The following is a 24,980-nucleotide window of genomic DNA, read 5'->3' on the forward strand; positions in this document are numbered from 1 at the left end:
GAGGATTGATATGAGCTCTCTGGCGGGAAGTGAGAGGCATCCCTAATTGTACTTCATGGCTAGAATGTAATCCTTTAAAGTGGCCTGCTCCTCCCTCCTTCACCCCCACTGCCCTACAAATACTCTGTAGAATAACTCTCTGTGAAAGAGCCAGCATGGCAGGAAATTCACCCCCAGTGATCCCCTACTCCATGCCCAGAAGAAGGCAAAAAAAAAAAAAAAAAACCTCCAGGATTCCTGGCCAATCTGGCCTGGAGAGAAATTGCTTCCTGACCCCAAAGTGGCGATTAGCATTACCCTGGACATGTAAGAAAGGGCCACAAGAGCCAAACACTGACTCATCCCCTCCTGCCCTCCCTCTCATGATCAGCCTAAGTTCACAGAATCAGCATTGCTGACCGATGGTCATCTAGCCTCTGCTTTAAAACCTCCAAAGGAGAGCCCACCACCTCCTGAGGAAGCCTGTTCCACTGAGGAACTGCTCTGTCAGGAAGTTCTTCCTAATGTTTAGCCAAAAACTCTTTTAATTTAATTTCAACCCATTGGTTGTGGTCTGACTTTCTGGGGCAACAGAAAACAACTCCGCATCATCCTCTCTATGACAGCCCTTCAAGTTATCATATCACCTCTCAGTCGTCTTCTCTCCCAGCTAAACATACCGAGTTCCTTCAACCTTTCCTCATAAGACTTGGACTCCAGACCCCTCACCATCTTCGTTGCCCTCCTCTGTACACATTCAGACACCTGCTCATTTTTACCTGTGATTTTCCTTAATCCCTTGCAATCTTCCATGGGATATGGATTTTCTACATAGAATCAACCTCGTTGAAAGGATTCATTGATCCCAAGCTGAAGAAAGGCATGGGATGAGATTGTTGGCCGTGTCTGCACTGATACATATTGTGAGGGAAGGGGAGGGGGAAATCCAGACTGACCAGCCCTACAACCATTGCATTTGGGGGTTAATGTAGAATTTTGCCTGCCAGAAAAGGTAAAGATTCAACTTCCCCACAATCCTGATGCCCCTCTCCTCAACCCTATTCCTTTGCACAAACTCTCATCTGCTCTCACCTTCCTGGGCCACTTGCAGGATCAGTGCCGTTGCTGCCTCCACTCTCTTAGCAAATACGGCTTTACTGGAAGGTCTTGGTGTCCCTTGCCAAGCCCCCTCCCTGTTTGCCATCCTTTTTGCTGGATTCTGCAAGCTACATCTTTCAAATGCACAGGAGCGCTGCTAGACAAAAAGTTGGCACTGTGACCTTTGTTTCACTGCCTGCCATCTCTTTGCGATTGGCCCTCACTGCTTGGTCCCTCCACCACCTACCTGTTTGGCACGTCCCCCTTAATATTCTTTTATTTTATTAATATGCTTTGATTTCCCTGGCACTGTGTCCCATCTGTCCAGCTAAAGCAAACACGGCCACCTCCCCTTAAAGCATCCCTCTAAATTGCTTTCAGATTAGCCGCCTAGCAGCCAGCCTCCCTCTGCTCACTCCCCTCTGACTGCTGGCTGCAAACAGGAGGCCAGGCCATCGCACTTACAATAACTCTGTGTTTATTTAATAAGGCTTAGAAAACTAATTTAGCTAAAATGAAACATAACTACCAGCAGCTGGGGTGGCGGCAGCAGCCGGCGGGTGGGAAGCGGCTCCTCCAGGGCCCACTTTCATCTCAGCTCTCCACTGTGAGGCAGGAAGAACCGTCAACAGCTTTCCTGGGCCTTCGGAGACTCATATTCTGGGTTCTAATCCTATTAGGAAAAGATAGAATTCCTTCCCCTTTTGCCCCCTGGAAACCTGGGCAGTTCTGACCCAATAAAGTTGAGATGTTGCCTGACAAGGCGAGGAAAAGCGAGACGGAGCCGGCGGCCCCCTCTGAGTCGTGCAGCCAGAAGGGGAACCTCACAAGCCCCTTTTCCTCTGTAAAGAGGGTACGAGCAGCTGGAGGATGTGGAGGGGAGTTTTCCTCAGTGCACAGAAATGTGGTCACAAGGAGGGGAGGAAAGAAAGAGGGGCATGCCTGGGGGGGGGGAATCAAGTGGGCAGGGATTTTGTTTCACCAGCTTCAGGCTTCTTCTTCCTCTTCAGGAATCTGTGGCAGTTCATGCAGTGGGTCACAGGGAATGTCCCCACCAAAGGGGACTGTCTAAATGCAACTTTTCCTGGAATTTATCCCAAAAATTCCTTTAAGGTGGCCATTTTGTTTTGAGATGTTTTGGGGGCGTGTTCATGGCATCTTCCTTACTGTTCCTTTTGATTCTCATGCATGCATGATGATTATCAACTGATCAGAGAAACACCATGTCACATGACTCTAGCCAATAGTCGAGGGGAAATACCAACATCCTCCAACAGGGAGACAGCAGGTAGTGGAATGCTGAAATTAGACTGTCCAATGAAATGACCAGACCCACCACTTGCTGTCCTGTTCTGTTCTCTTCCTTGGAAGTGATCATCACCACAAAGATGTCTTCACATAACAAGAGCAATAGTGGCAGGAGGGTTTCCTGGTGCAAGAGGGAATCTTTAATCTGGAGAACCAGGTTTGATTCCCCACTCCTCCACATGAGTGGCAGACTCTAATCTAGTGAACTGGGTTGTTTCCCCCACTCCTCCACATGAAGCCAGCTGGGTGACTTTGGGCTAGTCATAGTTCGCTTAGAGCTCTCTCAGCCCCACCTACCTCACAAGGTGCCTGTTGTGGGGAGAGAAAGGGAAGACAATTGTAATCCAGTTTGAGTCTCCTTTAAAAAAGGTAGAGAAAATTGGGGTATAAAAACCAAATCTTCTTCTTCTATCTACTGTCCATCTGGGGGGAGAAGACGATGCAGGAGGTATCAGTGTCCTGCCATGGGAACATCAATGTATTTGAGAATATTGCAGAGCAGATGTGTTCCATGCGAGAGCCCCTTGCAGCTACACTGCAAATGTGGTGACTCTACCTCAAAAAATGCCCATGCATACCCATAGCTTTGTGAGGGTATTACAAGCATTCATGGGAAACTGAGTTTCTCCCCAACTCTTGGGTATGGATGCAGCCATTACAGACTGTGAAAAGTAAGTACTTTTAAAATTATCTGGGGGGGGGGGACATTTTTAAAGGTAGAGTCACCACATTTGCAGCATAGCTGCAAGACACTCTCCTTGCATGAACCCCAAAGTATAGTAAAGTTTGGGACATGGGGTCCAATTTTATGGGGTGCCGAAGTGGTAGCCCCTTTTCCCATAGAAAAACATTGTAAACTTTACCATGCATTTCTATGGAGGAGGGGTGAGACCCCTTCCAGACCAGATAAAATGGACCCCCTGACCCAATCTTCACCAAACTTTGGGGTTCATGCAAGGAGAGTCCGTTGAATGTACCCTGAAAATTTGGGAGCCATACCTCCAAAAATGCCTCCCCCAAAGCTCATTTTTAAAAATCCCATAGGGAAAAGCCTGGGGAAAGCCAAAGTCAAAAATAGCCGAATACCTAGTCGGCTTTTTTGGGAATTGCCTATTCAGCTTTGGGCAGATTTCCAGGTTTTGGTATTTGGTAAAACCAAAAGCCAAATATTGCCAAAACGATTAATTTCGGGTTTATTTTCAGTTTGAGTATATCGATATGCACAACCCTAGGCATAACCACTGTGCCGTGGAGTGCAGAATGAAAACCAAAGTGTTGAGGCAGGAGTACAAATGGGCAACCACTCATAACAGCCAGTCTGGCAATGCCCCTGCCACTCGCTCTTTTTTTAAGGAACTGGATTGGATATTGCAAGAAGATGTGAGCGTGTAGCCGAAGCATGTGGCTTGCAGCCTGAGCATCCAGATGGTCCCAGCCGGGTCAGAGGTACTTTTCTCACATGATCTGGTGACCATTAACCAGACCTCCACACATGCAGATTTGGGTAAGCACTGCCACAAGGTTTGGGTTTTGAGGTGGTGAATTTCCAATCGACTACTTTTTTCCTGAGTGTGCATACCACTGGTGCCAGGGCTGGGCCAAACAAGGTGCTGCCCAGAAGGTGTTGCCCAGCTGAGCTCCAAGCAAGGCAAGGCAGAAAAGAGGGCAGTGCCCAGCTGAGGCTTGTGTGAGGCAAGGAAGAGGCTAGGGGGTTCCCGGGGCACGGGCCATTGAGGGTCTTCCAAATCTGAGGATACTTAGACATGACAGATCTTTCTACAAATCTAATAGGCCATACCAGGTAAGGGAGGAACTCCCATTGGCGTTGCGCAGGTCAAAACAACAAAGACCCTTGATGGGCCTCTTGGCCAAGCCAGGCCATCTCAAGAAGGAGGCTCCCTTTGGGAGGTAGGGGGCAACACGATGAAGACCTGGATGTTGGCAACCAGGGACTCTATGCACTTCCTGGAGATTGACAACCAAGGAGATCTCCAGGCCTCACCTGGAGTTTGGCAACCAGGGATGATCTCCAGGGCACACTTAGAAGTTGGCAACCAGGAAAATCTCCAGGACAGACCTGGAGATTGGCAACCAGGGATGATCTCCAGACCAGGCCTGGAGGTTGGCAACTACAAAAGTTCACTGTGCCAGCCACACCCAAATCAGAGTTGTGTTACCAAAGGGGAACGTTGTTCCTTTTCACAAATCCTGGTTACCCAGTTCGGTATGCACAAAATCAACCCCCATCCTACCCCACAGTATTCCCCAAAAATAAACAATCATTGTCTTCTCTACCCAAAACTGATGTTTTTCCAGGAATTTACATACCATTTTTATGTTTTGTTCTGTTTTTCTACTGAAAAGCTTCCCCCCCCCTGCATTTTCCAGCCAAAAAACCTCAGAACTTCCAGGTTTTTTAAAAAATAATCCAAGACAAATACCACCAAATTTTTTAGTGTGATTGTTTTCTGGCAAAAATCTATGAAATATTTCATTTTTGTTTTAAGTACAAAAACCATGGCATTATTGTGATTTTTTTAATGTTTCCGTGGGTGTGGGTGTAATTTTAACGTATTGTTTTTGAGATTTCACAAAAAAATACCACAAAATGTTGGGGTTTCTTCCTAGTTTTAAGGCCTCTGGGTGCTGGCTGCAGTTCCTACCAAAAAAACAAACAAAGCCTAAACACAAAAATAGAAAGAAAGCAAGAAACAAACAAACAAACATTTGGTGTGATCCTTCTGTTGCCTAGAAACTTGCCTGGTTGCCAATTTCCAGCCCGGGCCTGGAGATCCCCTCTGGGCACCAACCTCCAGGCCTCCCCTGGAGATCCTCCCTGGCTGTCAACCTCCAGGCTTGAATCAAAGACTTTCCTGGTTGCCAACTTCCATGCCTGGCCTGCAGTTTTCCCTAGTTGCCAGCCTCCAGCCCTGGTATGGAGATACCCTTTGGTTGCCATCCTCCAGGCCTGGAAACACCCAATGATTCCAGTTATTCCAGAGAAGAATGCATACTTTGATGATAAGACACACAAATGCCTTTTGCTTTGACTGTGTGTGTGTGTGTGTGTGTGTGTGTTTGTATTCTATAAATGCAAAGTAGTGAAATTGCAGGAAAACATCTTTTGGGTACTGAAAACCCATTTTGCCTTATTTTGTGGAGTGCAATGGGGTGGAGTGGGGTAGGGGTTAAGTGGTGTGCACCAAACCAGCAAAAAGTCATTTGTGAAAAGCAACAGCTTTTCCCTTTACATGGCAAACTTAACATGGGAGGGGGAGGGCTTTGCAGAGAAGACCATTCTTGCAAAACTTTTGATGGGTTTAGAAAGCACCATTGGACAACCTTGTGCATTGAAGTTTGGGTGTGGGAAAAGTAGTGCATAGCATACTGGGGAAAAGTAAATTGGGGGGGCACATGCTTATGATTGGGAGGGGGAGGGGAGACCCTTGTTGCAAGAAACACAGTACTTCCCGCAAGAGAGAGGGCCTGCCAAGAACATGTAGAAATGCAATGCACCAGTTTTAACCACACATTCCAAGCTTATTTGGAGGGGATTGGATGTTAGGAACAATTGCTTACTTTCGTGCCCTCTGTCCTCCCAGCAAGGGCGCCCAGCAGCCTTCCACAGTTCCAGTATGAAGGCATGGTGTGAAGTCTGCCTGCTCCCCCTGGGGATTCCCTGCCAGGCTTCTAGGCTGTTGGGGAAGTCTGCCTTTACATGTTTAAATTGGGACCTGCACAGGTCAGGGTTCCTACTGGGGCAACATTCTCCTCAAATTCCGTGGGGCACACTGAAAGGCACGGCCAGCAAGCCTTTAGCCTACCAAAGGCGGGCTCCATGACACTGCGTGCCCTGCACAGTGTTTGGTCCAAGTTCCTCTCCCTCGTGTTCCTAGCTCTGTTGTACAACTTCATCAAGACCGCCCACCACATGGCAGGAATCCAACTGGTAAATCACATCACTACACATAAGTAAGTGAGGTTGGCGAGGTTTTCGTCAGCATTGCTGTGTTGTAACAACATTGCACATGTGCAAAACAAATATTCAGAGGTGGAGGTGGCATGACGCCACCGATGGCGAAAATCACGTGTTGTGGAAAATCCTCTTAATTTTTGTGGAAAGTGGAAAAAATAAAGTGGCTCTACTCCAGCTCCACCACACGCAAGTTGCAGAGGAAAGGCAGCCATGCAGGAGGGACTCAGCCAAGTTGAAGCATCATCTTGTGATTTCACCCTGGGGAAAATCAGCAGTAAGTCCAGTGTGCAGAAAAGGTCTTAGTGAGTGAGGCTAGATTCCAGAGGTGATGGAACCAACCATTTTTTAAAGGGGGTTCTGTTTCCACCCCATTTGCTGCTATAACCATTTTAGCAGCTGTAAACAGTCAGGACCAATTCAATATCTGAAACAGCTACCAATCCTTTTAAATAACTTAAGAGAGAGATGTTAGGATCTGGTGGCATATTACTGTGCAATGTATCATTAATAAACTGAATCACTGCATTAAGTTTTGGACATGCCAAATCACACATGTCAAATCTGCATGTCCCCAACCTCATCTCTGACATACACCTGTGTTTCTGTACATAACTGCTAATTTGTTAGGGGTAAAATACCACTGTAAAAAATTATTTCAAACTAACTGAGATTAGTTCTTGTAGGTTATCCGGGCTGTGTAACCGTGGTCTTGGAATTTTCTTTCCTGACGTTTCGCCAGCAACTGTGGCAGGCATCTTCAGAGTAGTAACACTGAAGGACAGTGTCTCTCAGTGTCAAGGGTGTAGGAAGAGTAATATATAGTCAGAAAGGGGTTGGGTTTGAGCTGAGTATTGTCCTGCAAAAGTATTGTCCTGTAAGTATCAAGATAATGTGCTAATGAGGGTATGGTATGTTAATATGGAACCATTGTATCCTGAAGTGATCTGTTAATGTGTGTAATCCAAAGCTAATCTGTATGGCTATTGTTGAATGTTGTCTTTGTCTGGAGGTTTTTCAGGGCAGGAAGCCAAGCCTTATTCATTCTTAAACTCTCCTCTTTTCTGTTAAAGTTGTGCTGATGTTTATGAATTTCAATGGCTTCTCTGTGCAATCTGACAAAATAGTTGGTAGAATTGTCCAGTCTTTCAGTGTCTTGGAATAAGACCCTGTGTCCTGTTTGTGTCAGTCCATGTTCAGCCACTGCTGATTTCTCAGGTTGGCCAAGTCTGCAGTATCTTTCATGTTCTTTTATCCTTGTTTGTATGCTGCGTTTTGTGGTCCCGATGTAAACTTCTCCACAGCTGCAAGGTATACGATATACTCCTGCAGAGGTGAGGGGGTCTCTTTTGTCTTTTGCTGATCGTAGCATTTGTTGTATTTTCTTGGTGGGTTTAAACACTGTTTGTAGGTTATGTTTTTTCAAAAGTTTCTCCATCCTATCAGTGACTCCTTTAATAAATGGCAAGAATACCTTTCCTATGGGAGACTGTTTTTCTTGAGTTTTCTGATTTTTGTTTGGTTTAATGGCCCTTCTGATTTCATTCTTGGAGTAGCCGTTTGCTAGCAGTGCGTGATTTAGATGATTAGTTTCTTCCTTGAGAAACTGTGGTTCACAGATCCGTCTTGCACGGTCCATTAATGTTTTGATTATTCCTCTTTTCTGTCGGGGGTGGTGGTTGGAGTTTTTGTGTAAGTAGCGATCTGTGTGAGTTGGTTTCCGGTAGACCTTGTGACCTAACTGAAGGTTTGATTTACGGATGACAAGGGTATCGAGAAATGGGAGTTTACCCTCAATTTCCTTTTCCATGGTAAACTGAATGTTTGGATGGATATTATTAAGATGGTTTAGACAAAGACAACATTCAACAATAGCCATACAGATTAGCTTTGGATTACACACATTAACAGATCACTTCAGGATACAATGGTTCCATATTAACATACCATACCCTCATTAGCACATTATCTTGATACTTACAGGACAATACTTTTGCAGGACAATACTCAGCTCAAACCCAACCCCTTTCTGACTATATATTACTCTTCCTACACCCTTGACACTGAGAGACACTGTCCTTCAGTGTTACTACTCTGAAGATGCCTGCCACAGTTGCTGGCGAAACGTCAGGAAAGAAAATTCCAAGACCACGGTTACACAGCCCGGATAACCTACAAGAACCAATGAACTCTGACCGTGAAAGCCTTCGACAATAACTGAGATTAGGTTTGAGGTAACATTTTTCCAGATCCATTTTCATTCCTGTAAACTCTAACTCATAAGTCTTTCTGCCATTGCTTAATGTATCGGAAAGGGGTAATATCTAAATTTAGTAACAATGAATACACCTGGGTTATTATTCTGCTAGATCAGTAGTTCCCAAAGTGGGCAGTATCACCCCCTGGGGGGCGGTGGGATTACCAAGGGGGGCACTAGGAGGCAAGGGGGCAGCATGGGGGGCGTTAGAGCCCCCAACTGTGTTGTTCACTAATTTACAATAGATCCAACTATGGCACCATGCTGGCAAATTTGGTGGGAACTATCATAATTTCCCCCCCGTACTTTGAAGAGCTGGATCAAGTTCATCCAATTTACCATTGGATCAAGTTCATCAATTTTGTTGAATAAATTTCAACTAAAAAGTTTTAATTAGATTTTGAATGGACATGCAATTAATTGTTACGGTTTTGAAATTTTATTGTTATTATCTTCTTTAATGAGTCATGCAAACCCCTGTTTTGAATAATGCTTTTTATAGGATAGGGTAGGGGGCACTGGGGTTGAGTTTGTGGAACCAAGGGGTGTGTGGAAAAGTTTGGGAACCACTGTGCTAGAGAAACGATGGACACTGAGGATAGATTCAGAAGTGGATTTTGGTCACAGACAGTTATTCTATCTCTGTAGGTCACTAACTACTGGGCTTATTTGGGGGGGGATGGAAAAGTGAGTATTTTATTCCCCTTGAATCACACTTCATTCCCCTTGAGTCCAGTTCTCCAGTGAACTGTGAACTGACCCAGTGGCCCTCAGTCATCAGTGGAACTGATTCACCCTGCAGGGCTGTCTTGAGTGGGGGCTGCAGGGCTTCATTCTGGGCCCAACACTCTTCAGTGGCTTTGATGAAAGGAGGGAGGGAATCCTTATTAAATCTGCAGGTGTCACAAAATTGGAAGGGACAGCTGACACCGTGAGAGAGAGAAACGAAATTCAAAATGGCATTCATAGGGTGAAAATCTGAGTTGAAACCAACAAAATGAAATTCAGTAGAGGCAAATGAAAACGATCAAATACACATGTACAGAATGGCAGATACCTGGCTTGGCAGCTGTCCATGGGAGAGGGATCTTGGGTCTGCAATTGTTCACATGCTGAACATGAGTCAGCTCCATAATGCAGCTGCAAAAAGAAAAAGGTGATTGTGATTTTAGGATGCATTAATAGAAGGGTAGTATCCAGTTCATAAGAAGTAATCATTCCACTCTTTTCCAGCTGTGGGTGCTGGATTTTAAGAAGGATGTAGAAAAATTGGAACAGGTTTAGAGAATGATGGTCAGGGTTCTGGAAAACAAGTCATATGAGGAAGAAACTGGATATGTTCCTTGGGGTTGTAGTCAATCACAAGCTAAACATCAGTCCATAATATGATGCAGCTGCAAACAAAAGACTATCGTGATTTAGGCTGCACCACAGGAGAAGTCATGGTCCCATGCTAGCCAGACCTCATCTGGAGTACAGCGTCACGTTCTGAGTACTGTAGCTTAAGACAGATGTAGCAACAGAGATGGCAAGTCTTACAGTGAAAAGATGAAGGAACTTGAGAAGGGAAGACCGTGTGGGCACATAAGGGTGCTCTTCAGATACCTGAAAGGCTGTCATATGGAAGAGGGCTAGGAGAAAGCTTGCCCTCTGCTGCTCAAGAGAGCAATTCTAGACCTGATTGGTTTAAATTATGGAGAGTAGATCTCAGCTGAATACTGTTACTTCCTAACTGTAACAACAGATCCAGTTACCTGGGGGGTAGGGCTGTCGATTCAGTTCGTCCCGAACCAAAAAACAGCCGAATTTCTCCTGATTCGGCAGTTTTTAGTTCGGATGGAACCGAACTCAAAAAAGGCGGGAAAACGGGGAGGCAAATTCAGTGAATTCGTGGTGTTCGGTGAATAAATTTGGCAAATTCGGGGTTCGGCGCAGCAGCATAACTGTCAGTTAGTAAGCAGCATTCTTCTGCAGCCAATCGGTGGCCAAGCTGGGTCTTCTTCTGGCCAATCAGTTTGAGCGATTGAGTGCATGAGCCCAGCTGCTGCGCAGCCCGGGAAAAGAAAGAGAATCTGTTTGTGTGAGAGAGAGAAATCCCTGTGGGGGGGTGCTTGTGCTCATTCACTCCTTTCTGTGGCTGCAGGGGGTTCATTTTTGGGGGTAGAGACCCCAACCTTTCAGCAGAGCTTCAAAGGACCCTTCTTGCGAGACCCCCCCAAGTTTTGTAAACATTGGGTCAGGGGATCCCGAGATATGGGGCCCGAAAGGGGTCCTCCCCTTAATGTGTATTTTTATTCCATTTAAAGCACACATTTGCTCCTTTCCGTGGCTGCAGGGGGTGCAATTTTGGGGGTAGAGACCCCAAACTTTCAGGGGAGCTTCAAAGGACCCATCTTGCAAGACCCCCCAAGTTTTGTAAACATTGGGTCAGGGTGTCCCGAGATATGGGGTCCCCCCCTTTCCCTATTGGGATGAATGGGATCAGCCAATCCTGTGTGCATCTCAAGAGCGGCAAATCCAAGGCAAAACCTCCCGTGCTTAAATGGAATCGTATTGGATTATCCAGTCCTCCCAGTCCCTCCTGATGGAAGAGAAGACATCCACAGTAAGACCCCTTTTGGGGCTTTAATCTATAATTTTTCTCCTGTGTGTGTGTGGGGGGGGGAAAGCAGAGTCTGTGTGTGTGTGGGCAGGGAGCAGTTTCTGTGGGTGGGTGGGGGAAGCCAAAGGGGGCTTTCGCCCATTCTGTCTGGGGTGTGTGTGCCCCCTCGAGTCTCTCTCTCCCTGGTTTGAGGGGGGGCTTCAGTTGTGTGCCTTTCTCTCATTCATAAGATTGGTTAGGTCTATTTTGATGCTTGCTCAAAACTGGTTTTCAAATGGTGACTTAAAGAATGCATTTGACTGATCCCGAGTCCGATGCAAAAGGGGAAATTCCACCCCCTCCTGCTCCTGATGCTTAGCTAGCATGCCTCTGTCCCTTTCCATGGTTTGCAAACTCCCAGGCATCAGGTGTTGCTTTGCATGGTTGCAAAGGTGTTGCTTTGCAAGGTTGTGTTGCTTTGCATGGTTTGCAAACTTCTTCTGTCCCTTTCCATGGTTTGCAAACTCCCAGGCGTCAGGTGTTGCTTTGCATGGTTGCAAACGTGATGGTTTGCATGGTTGTGTTGCTTTTCATGGTTTGCAAACTTCTTTGCACCTGCCCGCCCTTGCTCTCCACAGCTCAGCTGTTTGTCGGGGCTGGAAGCTTTGAGTGGGTGGCAAGCTCTGCTAATTGCAAATGCACATTAAGGAGGGGGAACCCCTTTCGGACCCGAAGCGGGGGAGTTCGGACTTTGGCATTTCCCAAATAAAAACGGGCCAAATTTTGCCGAATCCGAATTTTACCGAATTTTTTTTTCAACAGCCCTACCTGGGGGTGGGGGGTGGGGACTTCCTTGATAAAGGTCTTTAAGTAGGGGTTGGACAGCCATCTGTTGGGGATGCTGTAGTTTAGGATTTCCTGCATGGAGCAGGGTTTGCATTAGATGGTATATAAAGCACCTTTCAGCATTGATCATATCACCCCTCCAAACTGTCAGCTTTCTGTTTTAAGGGAAGTGCAAAACAGGTAGTCCCTGGCCGAAAGAGTGTCTGTCTGACCTCGACCAGGGCCAGGGCTTTTTCTGCTCTGACCCCTGTCTGTTGGAATAGCCTCTCAACTGAGACCAGGGCCCTGAGGGACCTTAGGGATTTCCACAGGGCCTGCAAGAAAGAGCTATCTTACCAGGCCTATGGTTGAGACCAGCAACATTTTCCCCCCATCAAGTGCTGGCCTCCCTACCCTGCACACACACACACACACACACACACACACACACACACACACCTTGAATCATTCTATCTTTGGGAGGAATGCGACAGGCTTTGCTGTGGCCTTTATTTCACACTAGCTGCGCCTTCTGGATATAGGTTATTGTATATTATTTACTGTATGGACTGGTTTTTAACTATTGTTTTAACTGTTCAAACATGTTTTATCTTATAATTTATATTTATGTGAGTTGCCTTTAGCCGGCCTAGGCTGGGGAGGGCCAGGCGGATTATAAATTTGTTAAATAAGTAAAATGCCAGGTGCCACAGGCCTGGCAGCAGTTCCTCCCGGCCCAGGAGTGGCTGCGGAGGTGCCCCAGCCCAGGAGGGATGCTGCTGCATGGAATGCGGCCACACGGTCACATGCATCTCAGCCTCCAGAGGCATCCCCACCAACACCCTTGGCCACCACTGCATGCAGAAGGGTCAGGGGAAAGGTGCCGTTCCTTCAAGAGGGTGCTGCAGGAGCCAGGCACTGAGCAAATCTCCCTGCTTCCCCACACACACACACACACACAGGGAGAAGGCCTCTGCCTTGTACCAACTGCTGCAGGGTATGACCTGAGGCCAGCTCTGGCTAACAGCTTGGCAACCTGACCCTTTTCTCCTAGGGGCTGCTTTGGAATCTGACTGGGGGTGTCGTACACCTGTGACTTGGGGCCCCCTCTGTGAACTGGCCACCCAACCGCTACCCCCCTTCCGTGCAGAGGTGGGCTGCTCCTTGCATTGACCACCCTCAGGGTCCAGCGCACTCCTGGAGTGCTACAAGGGGTTGTTGCCATTGCCCATCATGTTGCCACCCTGGGGTGGGGAGAGTCCTCTTGAGGGGCTGTCAGGCCTGCTCTCTGTGTCTGAGTTAGTTTCGTTTTCTCACAGACTCCCGTTCAAGGTCTGTTTCCCTACCGATAGCATTCCTGTTCCCTTTGAAGCTAGCGGGTGCCCGTGGGAGCCTTGGTGTGTCTAAGCTATTTGGGATTATCTCATGAGACTGTATTGCTTCTGTTTTTCTAGTGTTCTCATATAATCAAGTGCATGCCATTTCCCCTCCATTGCTGCCTTTCGATTTCTAAGCTCTGTTTGCCTATGTTACCAATAAACCTACTCTTTTGGACTACTTAGTCTCCTGGTGTGGCTTTTGGGATTTCTATGCTTACAGGAGCCCCTACTGGCTCTCTCCCTAGCTGATGCTACCACTGCTAGGGACTTGGGCACCGTTCACACATTCGTGGAGCTACAAGGAACTTTCCCAGCCTGAAAACCTCTTGACACTGTAGGCCCTTAGGATGGTTGCTGCCACCTGGGCAGGTGGGTTAGCAGGGGCTACCCGAAAGCCAGATAACACAGAGAGTATTAGAATGATTTTAGACTTTCCTATTCCCTCCCCCGGTGCAAAAAATGAAGAGGTACTTAAGAATCTGATGTGTCTATTAAAAGCTAAAATCCCTTTAGAATTTAATCTCCCAGCGATGGATTTAAAACTGTAACAAACAGCTAAGTTCTCATTTTATCCCAGGAGTTGTGGGAACTGTTTGAAGCAGGCCTTTATGGAAGACAGCATTTTCGCGGCAATTTTGATGTCCACATTTGTTTCTGCTTGACCGACGTTTACTGACAACTCCAATGAAGGAAGTTCACTGGAGGAATTCCTCCTGGGGGAGTTTTGCCTTAGTGATATCACCAGGGATGTGTGTGACCACCCCTGCCCCCTTCCTTAGGTGCAAACTCCAGCTCAGGAATGAGATCATCTTTGGAAAGCAGCATCTCTCTTTACAAATTACTTAATATTGGCATTCTCTCTGTGTCTCTTTCTGTCTCTCTCTTTCTCTGTGTGTGTCTCTGAGCAAGCGAGGTGGGGGGGGGAGAAAGAGAAAACATAAAACAGCACATTCTAATTTCTCCTCATAGTTAGCCTTTGGGCTGACGGACACACGTCACTGTCCTCCAGCATTTCCTTCCAGTTTTAGGACTCATGCTCTGGCAAGACACAATCTAGAGTTCATTTGTTTAGAAGACGAAAAGTTGGTTTTTATACCCCATTTTTCTCCACCTGTAAGGAGTCTCAAAGTGGCTTACAATTACCTTACCTTCCTCTCCCCACAACAGGCACCCTGGGAGGGAGTTGGGGCTGAGAGAGTTCAGAGAGAACTGTGACTAGCCCAAGGTCACCCATCAGGCTTCATGTGGTGGAGTGGGGAATCGAACCCAGCTCTCCAGATTAGAGTCTGCCATTGTTAACCGCCACACATATTTTTATTACCCCTTTTTGAGGCTTAAGGCACCACCATAAAACAAGAATAACAAAAAGAGAACTATTCAGCAATAACTCCATAATCCGGCCTAGTAACAGCAGCATCAAAAGCAAAAGGCAATCACTTTCTGGAATAAATATGTTTTGAATCTTCTGCCGAATGAATGCATCCAGAGTGGCACCTCAGGAAACCATTCCACAGCCTGGCCAGGGCGATGGCAGGGAAGATCCCGCTCTTAGCAGCCCGTGTTCAGTCTCAACAAACAATGTGAAAGCACCTGGGTCAAGGCCCCAAAGGGTGGCAAGCTGTTCTCACTGAGCCTCTGCCCCCACCCCCAGCACCTTGCCTCCATTCGGGGTAAGGTTGCCAGGTCCCTTAGCTCCACCAGCGGGAGCTTTTCAGGGGCATGGCTGGGACACACCCTGCACGCTGCGCCTACATCACTTCCAGGTTTACCCGGAAGCAACGCAGATGCTCTAGCAATCTCAGCAGTGTTTCTACCTTATAGGGTTGTTGTTTTAATAAATTTTTTATTATTTTCACAATTTTATACTGATAGGTAACTTTTCAGCAACACATTCATTTCAAATGTAAGATAAAGAAAAATTTAACATCATCGTTGAAAAGCATTTCATCCATTAATAAAATGAGAATAAAATAAAAGACTTTCCCCTCAACTTCCTTCACCTTGCTATAAATTTGTATACTCTTTTGTATTGAAATTCTAATCCAAAAATATACATCCAACTTAAAACTAAATTAATTCTGAATTATCTGGGTCATTACAGTTGTTACATATTAGTTGTTAATTTAATATATAGTAAAAAAAAGTTTTTACAAAAAGCTTCCTTAAGCAAAAGGATTAGATCAATAATAACAAAATTAACTAGTTATCATTTAATTTCTTATTTAACCCTCCGTATCTCTCTATCACCCATAAACTGCATGCTTCCTTTTAACTTTATTCTTGTTATGAGCTTTGATTTTTCCAACACTTCTGTTATTTTTAGGATCCAGTCTTTTTTGTTGGTGTGTCAAGGCCAACTTCTTTCCCTCCTCTTGTTCTTGTTGTTGGTCAGGGTGAAGGCCAAGTAGATCTTTTCCATGGTTTTCCAAAAAAATTTTTACATCCTCCTGTGAAATGATAGTAAATTTGACCTTTTTATAGGTAAAAATAAGTCCCTGTGGAAAGATCCAACAAAATCTTATTCCATTCTTCTTCAATGTCCCCATAAAATCTTTAAAGATGTTTCTCTTCATCATCAAATGTTGCGGAATGTCCTTGAGGATTATAAGTGGGTTTCCTTTCACGGACAAAGGGTTGTCATAGAAAGTTTGCATAATATAATCCTTCATCCTGATGTCATAGAAGGAAATCATGATGTCCCTGGCCTTTGTAGTAGGTAAAGGGATTCTGGTAGGTAAAGGAATTCTATATATTTTATTTATTGCATAGTCCAGATCTTGTCATTTATCTGAATCAGGTTAGCCAATGATTTTATAATGGTAGTTCTGGAACCTCCCAGTTCTTCTGGAAAGTTGCGAAGGCGAACATTTGATTGTCTTAGCTTCATCTGCATTATAGCCAGCTGGTCTGTAACAATTTCCTGTTGGGAGTGAATAGCTTGGATTTGTTTATCTTGATTTATCTGTTTATTTTTGATATCTTTCTGTTCTTCAACTGCCTTTTTAATTGATATGTCCATTTTCCCCATATCGATTTTTATTGCAGAAAGTTGTGATTTCATGTTTTAAGATCACTAGTCAATATGTCCAATTTCTGACTGGATTGGTTAGTGGTTTGAGTCAAATTGGTCAATATGCTGGTTAACTGGGCCAGTTGATGAGATACTTTCTCATATTGTTTGGTGAAGATATCAGTGTGTTTTAATAGCATTTCCTGTATGTCCTTGTCGACTTTCTCCATATTTATTTCTGAGATTGATTCCAAACAATCACCAGTGTAAAGGGTGTGTTGTAAGTGTGCTGGCAGGAGCCAAGACCTGTAACAGCTTTCACTTCGTCAGTTTTATAGTTTCCCCGAGGTTAAATGGCTGCAGATTCTTTTCTTCGTTGTAAAACAATTAGTGTGAAAGATTTATGGCACTCTAGCTTAGCTGTAAAAGGGGGAGTAATGATGTTGTTTTCACGGATCTTCCTTCGTCTCCTCTCGATAAATTCCAAGTAATAGGAATGCTTTAATTGATGGACAAGGGAGGCGCAAGTCTGATCCTACAAATTCCTGTGACACTTGGTAGAGCAGTGAGAGTATTTCCTTGCTGTCTTCCATTTCTCAACAAGTCTTTCAAGTAGGAACGTGGCAGGAAGGACGTCTTAGATCTACCTTATAGGGTTTGAACTGAGAAGGGCCGTGAACTCTCAGAAGGGCTATGGCTATGTGGCTTTATTTAAACCAGTTTATTTGCAGTGCAAATGCCAGTCACTTTGATGCGCACCTCCAAGCAGAATCCCCCAGGACCCATTGCAAGTTCCCTTTGGTGGGCTGCCAAAACAGGCCAAGTAAGTGCAGGGAAACCATATCTCCTCTTCCTCCTCTTTCTTGGCTAAGGGTTCTTAAGCCCCTTCCCCTCCCACTTCACTGCATTCCCTAGACCTTTTACTCAGAAACAAAATAAGATCTTTTATAGTCCTCACTCCATCCTTTCTCTTTTGCCATTTTGCCACATTCTCCAACTTGTTTTCTCTCAGGAAGTAAATACAAGCTGGGCAAGGAACCCGTGACCCTGGCCCCTGAGTCACCCCTCCCCCATATAAGCACTGTTTCAGTGGGGAAAGGAAAGCTGGCTGTGAAGTGCTTTTGGCTCACCATGTTTTGCATGCAACAATATCTGTAATAAGCTTAAGCAGATGGACTAAAACCTGTGGCTGCCCAAGTCATCAAGTGGAATAATTGACAAAATTTAGTCCACCAATAGTAATTCAAAGAACGGACGAGGTGAGAAAGCAGAAGAGGATCACAAAGATGGAGACAAGGACTTGGAAACTGTATTGGGTTTAAGTAAGCCTTCTTCCAAGTACCCACCAATAAAACCTGCTGCTGCAGAGATACAGGAAGATGACAAACTTGACCAAGCAGTGACTCTAGATCAACAGATGTATGATGGAAACAATAAAAATCTGCTTTATTAATATTAACAGTTTGAACTCCCCTGCTAAGAGGAAGAAAATATTCCACAAATTATGTAAATTCTCCAAGGACATCATCTGTCTACAAGAGACTCATATTAAGAAAGATCACGAGGGACTTCCGGGTTGGACGACCCCCCCCCCGCCAAAAGCGCGGAGCTGTGCTCCTGCTGTTCGCTGCCTCGGGGCGAACAATCAGCCCCGTGAAAATCCGGCAAGCGGCACCCCTCGGTGTAAGAGGGGATGCAGATTCGGGAGCCGGTGGCGGACCTGTCATCTGAGCGATAGCCACCAAGAAATTGGCGGTGGTTGCTCTGACAGGGTTCCGCTGAAGAGCCGGCGCCATCTTAAAGGCACAGCAGGAGAGAGCGAGGTGGGATCCGATTTTTCATATATTGGGATTATAAAAAACTTTTCTGATTTTTAAAACACTAAATTGGGGTGTGTGGCAGTGTTGCTTCTCAAAGAAATAAACCTGAACTATCTATAATTCTGTTACGCTCTGTTTTTATGATTTTTGGCTTTTTGCCAGTGGAGTGACGCATTTTAAAAATTTCTTGGCAAAGTAAGATTTTTGAAACAACCGAAAGAAGTTGGAGAATAATCAAGTGACATGGAATAAAACATCTGATGTCATAGTGATTGTTTTCTCTAAACTGGATTCTCTCATCTGAAATAACTTTCATGCAATGATTTAAAATAAACTTTCTGCCCCCCCCCCCACTTCCCCCTTTTGGATTACAATTCCCAGCTGTTTTTTTTCTTCAGTTCTCCTAGTTTACCAAAGGGAGAAAAAGAGAAGCATACTAAGGACATTCTTAAAGATACAAAGCTGGTGGTACAGCCTCCTCACAGAAGATCCTCTGTGACTCAAATCACAACTAAACAGACAACTTCTCCAGTAGCATCATCATCTGTTACTACTAAGATGCTTCCAAAAGTTAAGCCTGAAGTGACATTGACTTCTGTATTTGAACTTTTAACCAAGACTCATCAAGATGTTGCAGAAATGAAGCAGGAGTTATCCCAGAATACAGCTACTACATCTCAAAACTCGGCTGCAATAGCTGCTCTGCAGGATACAATTTCATTTCTGACTGTCAGGAAAGATAGGTTAAAACCAAGCTTAAAAAAATACACAGGAAACTAAAGAGATCAAGAAGAAGGTGGACACCCTTGAGATGTCAATTTGACCAAATGGTGATGATTGAGTTTAAGATAAAAGAATCCTCCCTGCGCATTCGTGGATTGAAAGAAAGGATTGAAGATCGGGACCTACGTGGATATCTGACAGTTCTTTTGGCAGATTTTTTACAGGAATCGGAAGATGTTATTGCAGGGATGATTGTGACAGCTTATAGAATAAATTCTGCATATGCAAACAGAAATAAAGTACCGAGGGATTGCCTGCTTCAATTGTTTTCAAGGAGTCATCGAGATATAATACTCAACAATCATTACAAGACACCACTGAAAGTTCAAGATGAGCCTTTGAGACTGATGAAGGAAATACCTGCAAGACTGCTGAGGAAAAGGAAAGATTTTATGGAAATTGCTCAACGTTTAAGACTCAGTGGAATCCAGTTCAGATGGGAATATCCACAGGGCATTTCTTTCACCTTTAAGGCAAAAAGGTTCAAGTTTACAGAATTGGATAAGGCTGAACAGTTTCTAAGAAGATATGATGCAGAATTGGCTAAACCTGCCAAACCAATCAAACAAGTTCCAACCAGAGAATCTACAGAAGAAGAAAAGGCATCTGAAGCATCTGGTGGTGGAGACCTACCAGTAGATCCATCAGAGGACTCTCCAATTGATGATACTGAAGATTGAATAGATAATAAGGGGGGACGGGGGGCAGTAGATGTTAAAGATGTTATATTTGATTGTGAAGATTATGGGATCTAACTGAATTCTGATATGTTACAGGTTTTATCTTGGAATATTAATGGATTGAACTCTCCTAACAAAAGGAGGGAAGTATTTCACCATCTACAAAAAATTAATGCTAATATTATTTGCTTACAGGAAACGCATATACTTCCAAAGGACATATTTAGGTTGGAACAATCAAGGTTGGGTATACTCTTCACGGCATGTAATGAAAGTAGGAAAACTAATGGAATAGCTATGTATATACCTGTCTTATTAGAACCAAAAGTTATTTATCAAGATATAGAGGGAAGAGTTTTGTTGGTGGAAATAACATGTGGATTCCAGAAGATATTGTTGGTGGGAATATATGCACCTAATATAAATCAAAAAGTATTCTATGATAAATTAGCAATGTTATTAGCTGAACATGCTACTGAAAAAATGATATGGATGGGGGATTTTAATGGTGTTAAGGTACCTAAGATAGATAGATCTGGGAAAAAGAAAAAAGCAATTAATGAAGGAAAATTACCAGGGATTTTTGATGTTCTTATAGATCACTGCGATATGTTTGATGTCTGGAGATTGACACATAGTAATAAGAAGGGATATACTTTTTTTTCACAGAGACACCTTACATACTCCAGGATAGATATGTTATGGCTATCGAAAGGCCTAGTAGAGAAATCAGAAGACTCAGAGATTTTTTCCAGGGTGTTGTCAGACCATAATGCTGTATCAGTTAAAATTAAAATGGGAGATAGAGGATATAAACCCTGGAGAATTAATGATTTCCTTCTAAAAAATATTAAAATAGTTGACAAACTGAAGGAGGAGGTACAAAATTATTTTAAGGAAAATATAGATAAGGGTACTCGTGAAGATATAGTTTGGGATGCTGGTAAGGCAGTTATTAGAGGATTATTAATTCAACAAAATTCAAGATGCTATAGAGAAAGGGAGAAAAAGAAAAAAATATATACTAGATGAAATAAAACAGGGGGAACGACATTTAAGCAGATTGCAAGATATAGTAGCTAAACAGGAACAGCAGGATAAGATTAGAAATTATCAACAGCAATATGAATTTTTAATTGCTGAAGAAATTGAAAGAAAAGTCATGTATAATAAACAAAGATTTTTTGAACATGCTAACAAACCGGGTAAAATGTTAGCATGGCAACTTAAACAAAAAGATAAAAAAATACCAATAACCCAAATTAAGAGGAAGGGTAAGATAACAAGAGTTAAAGAGGAGATATTAGATACATTTGTGAAATTTTATACAGATTTATATAAAAAAATACAGTCTCAGAGGTAGAAATGGATGTATATCTTAACAAATGGGATTGGGGTAAAATAACACAGGAAAATAAAGATTTTTTGGATTCTCCAGTAACTAAAGAGGAATTGGAAGAAGTAATAAATAAAAGCAAATTGAATAAATCTCCTGGACCAGATGGTTTTACCGCATCTTACTATAAAACATTTAAAGAGCAGTTAATCCCTTATCTATTGGAAGTTAAAAACTACATACCGATCTCACTGTTAAATACTGATTACAAATTATTTGTAGCAATTTTGGCTACTAGATTAAAAAGAGTATTAAATCAACTAATACATGAAGATCAGGCTGGATTTTTACCAGGAAGATTGATTAGTCAGAATGTAAGGGTGGTAATAGATCTTTTAGAATATGCGGAACAAGATACAACACCAATAGCTTTGATATTTTTGGATGCTGAAAAAGCTTTTGATAATGTTAACTGGCAGTTTATGATTAAGGTATTAGATTTTATGGATTTTGGGGTGAATTTTAAAACTGCTATAAAAGATATATACACAACAAACTGCTAATTTGATTATAAATGGGTCATTATCACCAAAGATTGACATTCAAAGGGGAATGAGACAGGGATGTCCTCTTTCCCCTTTACTGTTTATTTTAGTATTAGAATTATTACTGAACAATTTTAGAAAAACTGATGATATAGTTGGTGTACGAATAGGGAGAAATCATTATAAATTTAAAGCATATGCGGATGATTTAGTATGTTTTTTGATTGATCCGATTGAACAGATTGACAGATGGAATAAAATTTTGGAGGTTTATGGAAAGCTTTCAGGTTTTAAAATTAACAAAACTAAAACTAAGATTTTAGTTAAAAATATGACTCTTGCACAACAACAAATATTAATTAAAAAGATGGGATTTAATATTGAAAACAAAGTTAAATATTTAGGTATATGGATATCGAATAACAATCTTAATTTATTTCAGGATAACTATTTGGATGGTAATAATTATAGAGAAATGATAGAATATAAAGATGGGATATGGGTATTGAAAACGCGAGAACTTCAGATTAAAGATTGGTTTATGTACCATAAATTAAGGGATGTTTTTAGTAAGGATAATAGGTCGGGCTTTAATCAAACCAAATCTAAACTTGAGATTATATTATTCAAGGGTAATAAAGGATTGATAGGTTGGATTTATAAAGAACTTATAGAAATTAATTTAGAACAGGAAAGGATTGAACCATCGATGTTGAAATGGATGAAAGATTTAGGTTATAATATAGATTTGAAGACTTGGGAAAAGTTGTGGAAAAAGGAGTTTAAGTTTACCATTTCGAATGAAATAAGAGAAAATTTATATAAAATGTTTTATAGATGGTATATAACCCCAGTATTATTAAGTAAAATGAAAAAAGAAGATAAAGCTTTTTGTTGGAAGTGCGGTACGGACATAGGTACATTTATGCATGCTTGGTGGTTTTGTAAAAAAATTAAGAGATTTTGGCGATTAGTTTTGAATGAAACTAATAATTTGATTAAATTAAAAATTAAGAGAGATCCCACCTTTTGTTTACTGGGTATTCCAAAAAAAGATTTAGATAAAGGTGACAGAGTCATATGTCAATATAGTTTTGCAGCAGCAAGAATTACAATTGCTAAAAAATGGAAGCAAACAAATAAACCTTCAATTAAAGAGTGGAGAGAAAAATTATGGACGTATATGCGGATGGCCAAAATTACAGTTTCTTTACATGGTAAAGATATGGAAGAATTTAAATCTACATGGTCAAAGTCCGCCGCATATTGGGATAAACTGGCAAAAACGGATTTTAAAAGTATAGTTAATGAATTATAGTATAATGTGATTTTTAACTAAGGATATAATAATAGAATTTTTGTGTATTGCCATAACATTCCATCAGAAGTCCAATGGTGAAGGGCACTGTGGTGGTGGTGGGGATTTGGACCCAGGGCACTAAAGGGTTTTATAAAGAGAAAAAAAATAATGTACCAGTCGTCAATTAGTGCTCTGTAAATGTGCTTTTTCTTTTTTCTTGTGTATTTTATATTTCTTTTTTCTTTTCTTTTTTCTTCTTTTTTTGTATTTTTTGTATGTTTTGTTATAGAAAGGCAATAAAAATATTATAGATAGATAGATAGATAGATAGATAGATAGATAGATAGATAGAAAGAAAGAAAGAAAGAAAGAAAGAAAGAAAGAAAGAAAGAAAGATCACAAGGAAACCCTGCATGTTAGAAAGCTGGGGTCACCTTACATCTCCTCGGCCAAAGAGAAAAAATATTAGTAACTTATTTAAATGAAAATAAACTAACAGTTCTTAAGCACAATTCGGATGACAATGGGTGATACCAATTTCTCATTATTCAGAAAATGCAGAACGATTTACCTTTGCAAACATTTATGCACCCAACAAGGCAAAGGAAACCTTCTTTGACAATTTTTTTAAAGCACTAATTGATTTCCATCAAAAGGAAATTGTGCTTCTAGGTGACTTCAATGGGGTACTTAATCCCAATTTAGATAAACCAATGAAAAACAGCGTTGGGAAACTCCCAAGAAATGTATTTCACTTTATGGAAGAACTTCACTTGGTTGACACATGGAGAATCAAAAATCCAAATGTCTGAGACTATACGTTTTATTCGAATAGACACGACTCCTACTCAAGAATCAACATGTGTTGGATTTCCAAGTCCCTGCTAGTTAATCTGGGTCAAGCCAAAACGGCTCCCAGAACTAGGGCTGTTGATTCGGTTCGGCCCGAACAGAAAAACAGCCGAATTTCTCTCAATTCGGCGGTTTTTCCGGTTCGGACGAACCGAACTCAAAAAGGGGGGAACCGGGGAGCCGAATTGGCCGAGTTCGGGATGTTCCCGAATAAATTCAGCCAATTCAGGCCCTTTCCCCCACCCCACGCGCCTTCAGGGAGCTTCCCTGGAGATGCGTGGGGTGCCCTTTAAACAGATTTTATAGATGGTATATAACCCCAGTATTATTAAGTAAAATGAAAAAAGAAGATAAAGCTTTTTGTTGGAAGTGCGGTACGAACATAGGTACATTTATGCATGCTTGGTGGTTTTGTAAAAAAATTAAGAGATTTTGGCGATTAGTTTTGAATGAAACTAATAATTTGATTAAATTAAAAATTAAGAGAGATCCCACCTTGTTTAAAGGGCCCCCCACTGGGAGGCACAGATCTGTTTAAAGGGCCCCCCACGCGCCTTCAGGGAATCCCCCTGAAGGCACGCGGGGGGCGAATTTTCCCCCGAACTCCGGATCCCCCCGAATTTCCGGGGATCTGAAGCGGGGGAGTTCGGACTTCGACACGGCCCGAATAAAAACGGCCGAATTTTGCCAAAGCTGAACTATACCGATTTTTTTTTTCAACAGCCCTACCCAGAACATTTTCTGACCATAATCCAATAGAGGTAGTAACCTGGAAATAAGAGGAACTTGGACTCAGGAGGTGGAGACATCTTGCAACGAAAGAATGTTGTCATCCAATGCGAAAAAGTTTTTAAGGAATTCTTCCATTATAACACTCCCAGAATGCCAAGCAGTACAATATGGGAAGCAAGCAAGGCCTTCATAAAAGGAAGGTTAATTTCAATTCACACCAGGATCAAAAAAGGAAAGCGGAGTTGCTAGTACATGGGGAAGGGGACAGTTGGAGATAAGGGGGAGGGAATTTCCAGAACAAGCCCCCTCAGTTGTTGGATGCTTCTCCTCTGGGTCCGTGCTCCTGAATGCAGGATGGTAAGAGAGCTGGTAATAAAATTTGTTAATTTGTTTTTTGCCCCTGCCCTTTCTCAACTGAAGTTGAGCTCAGGACAGCTACTACAGGTTCTACTGCACAAAATGGAATTTCTGCATTCAGACATCACAACTAGGGTTGTCCCCCCCCCCCCAAAAAAAAAATCA

Source organism: Euleptes europaea, chromosome 13 (assembly GCF_029931775.1).
Source record: "Euleptes europaea isolate rEulEur1 chromosome 13, rEulEur1.hap1, whole genome shotgun sequence".
Taxonomy (NCBI): Eukaryota; Metazoa; Chordata; class Lepidosauria; order Squamata; family Sphaerodactylidae; genus Euleptes; species Euleptes europaea.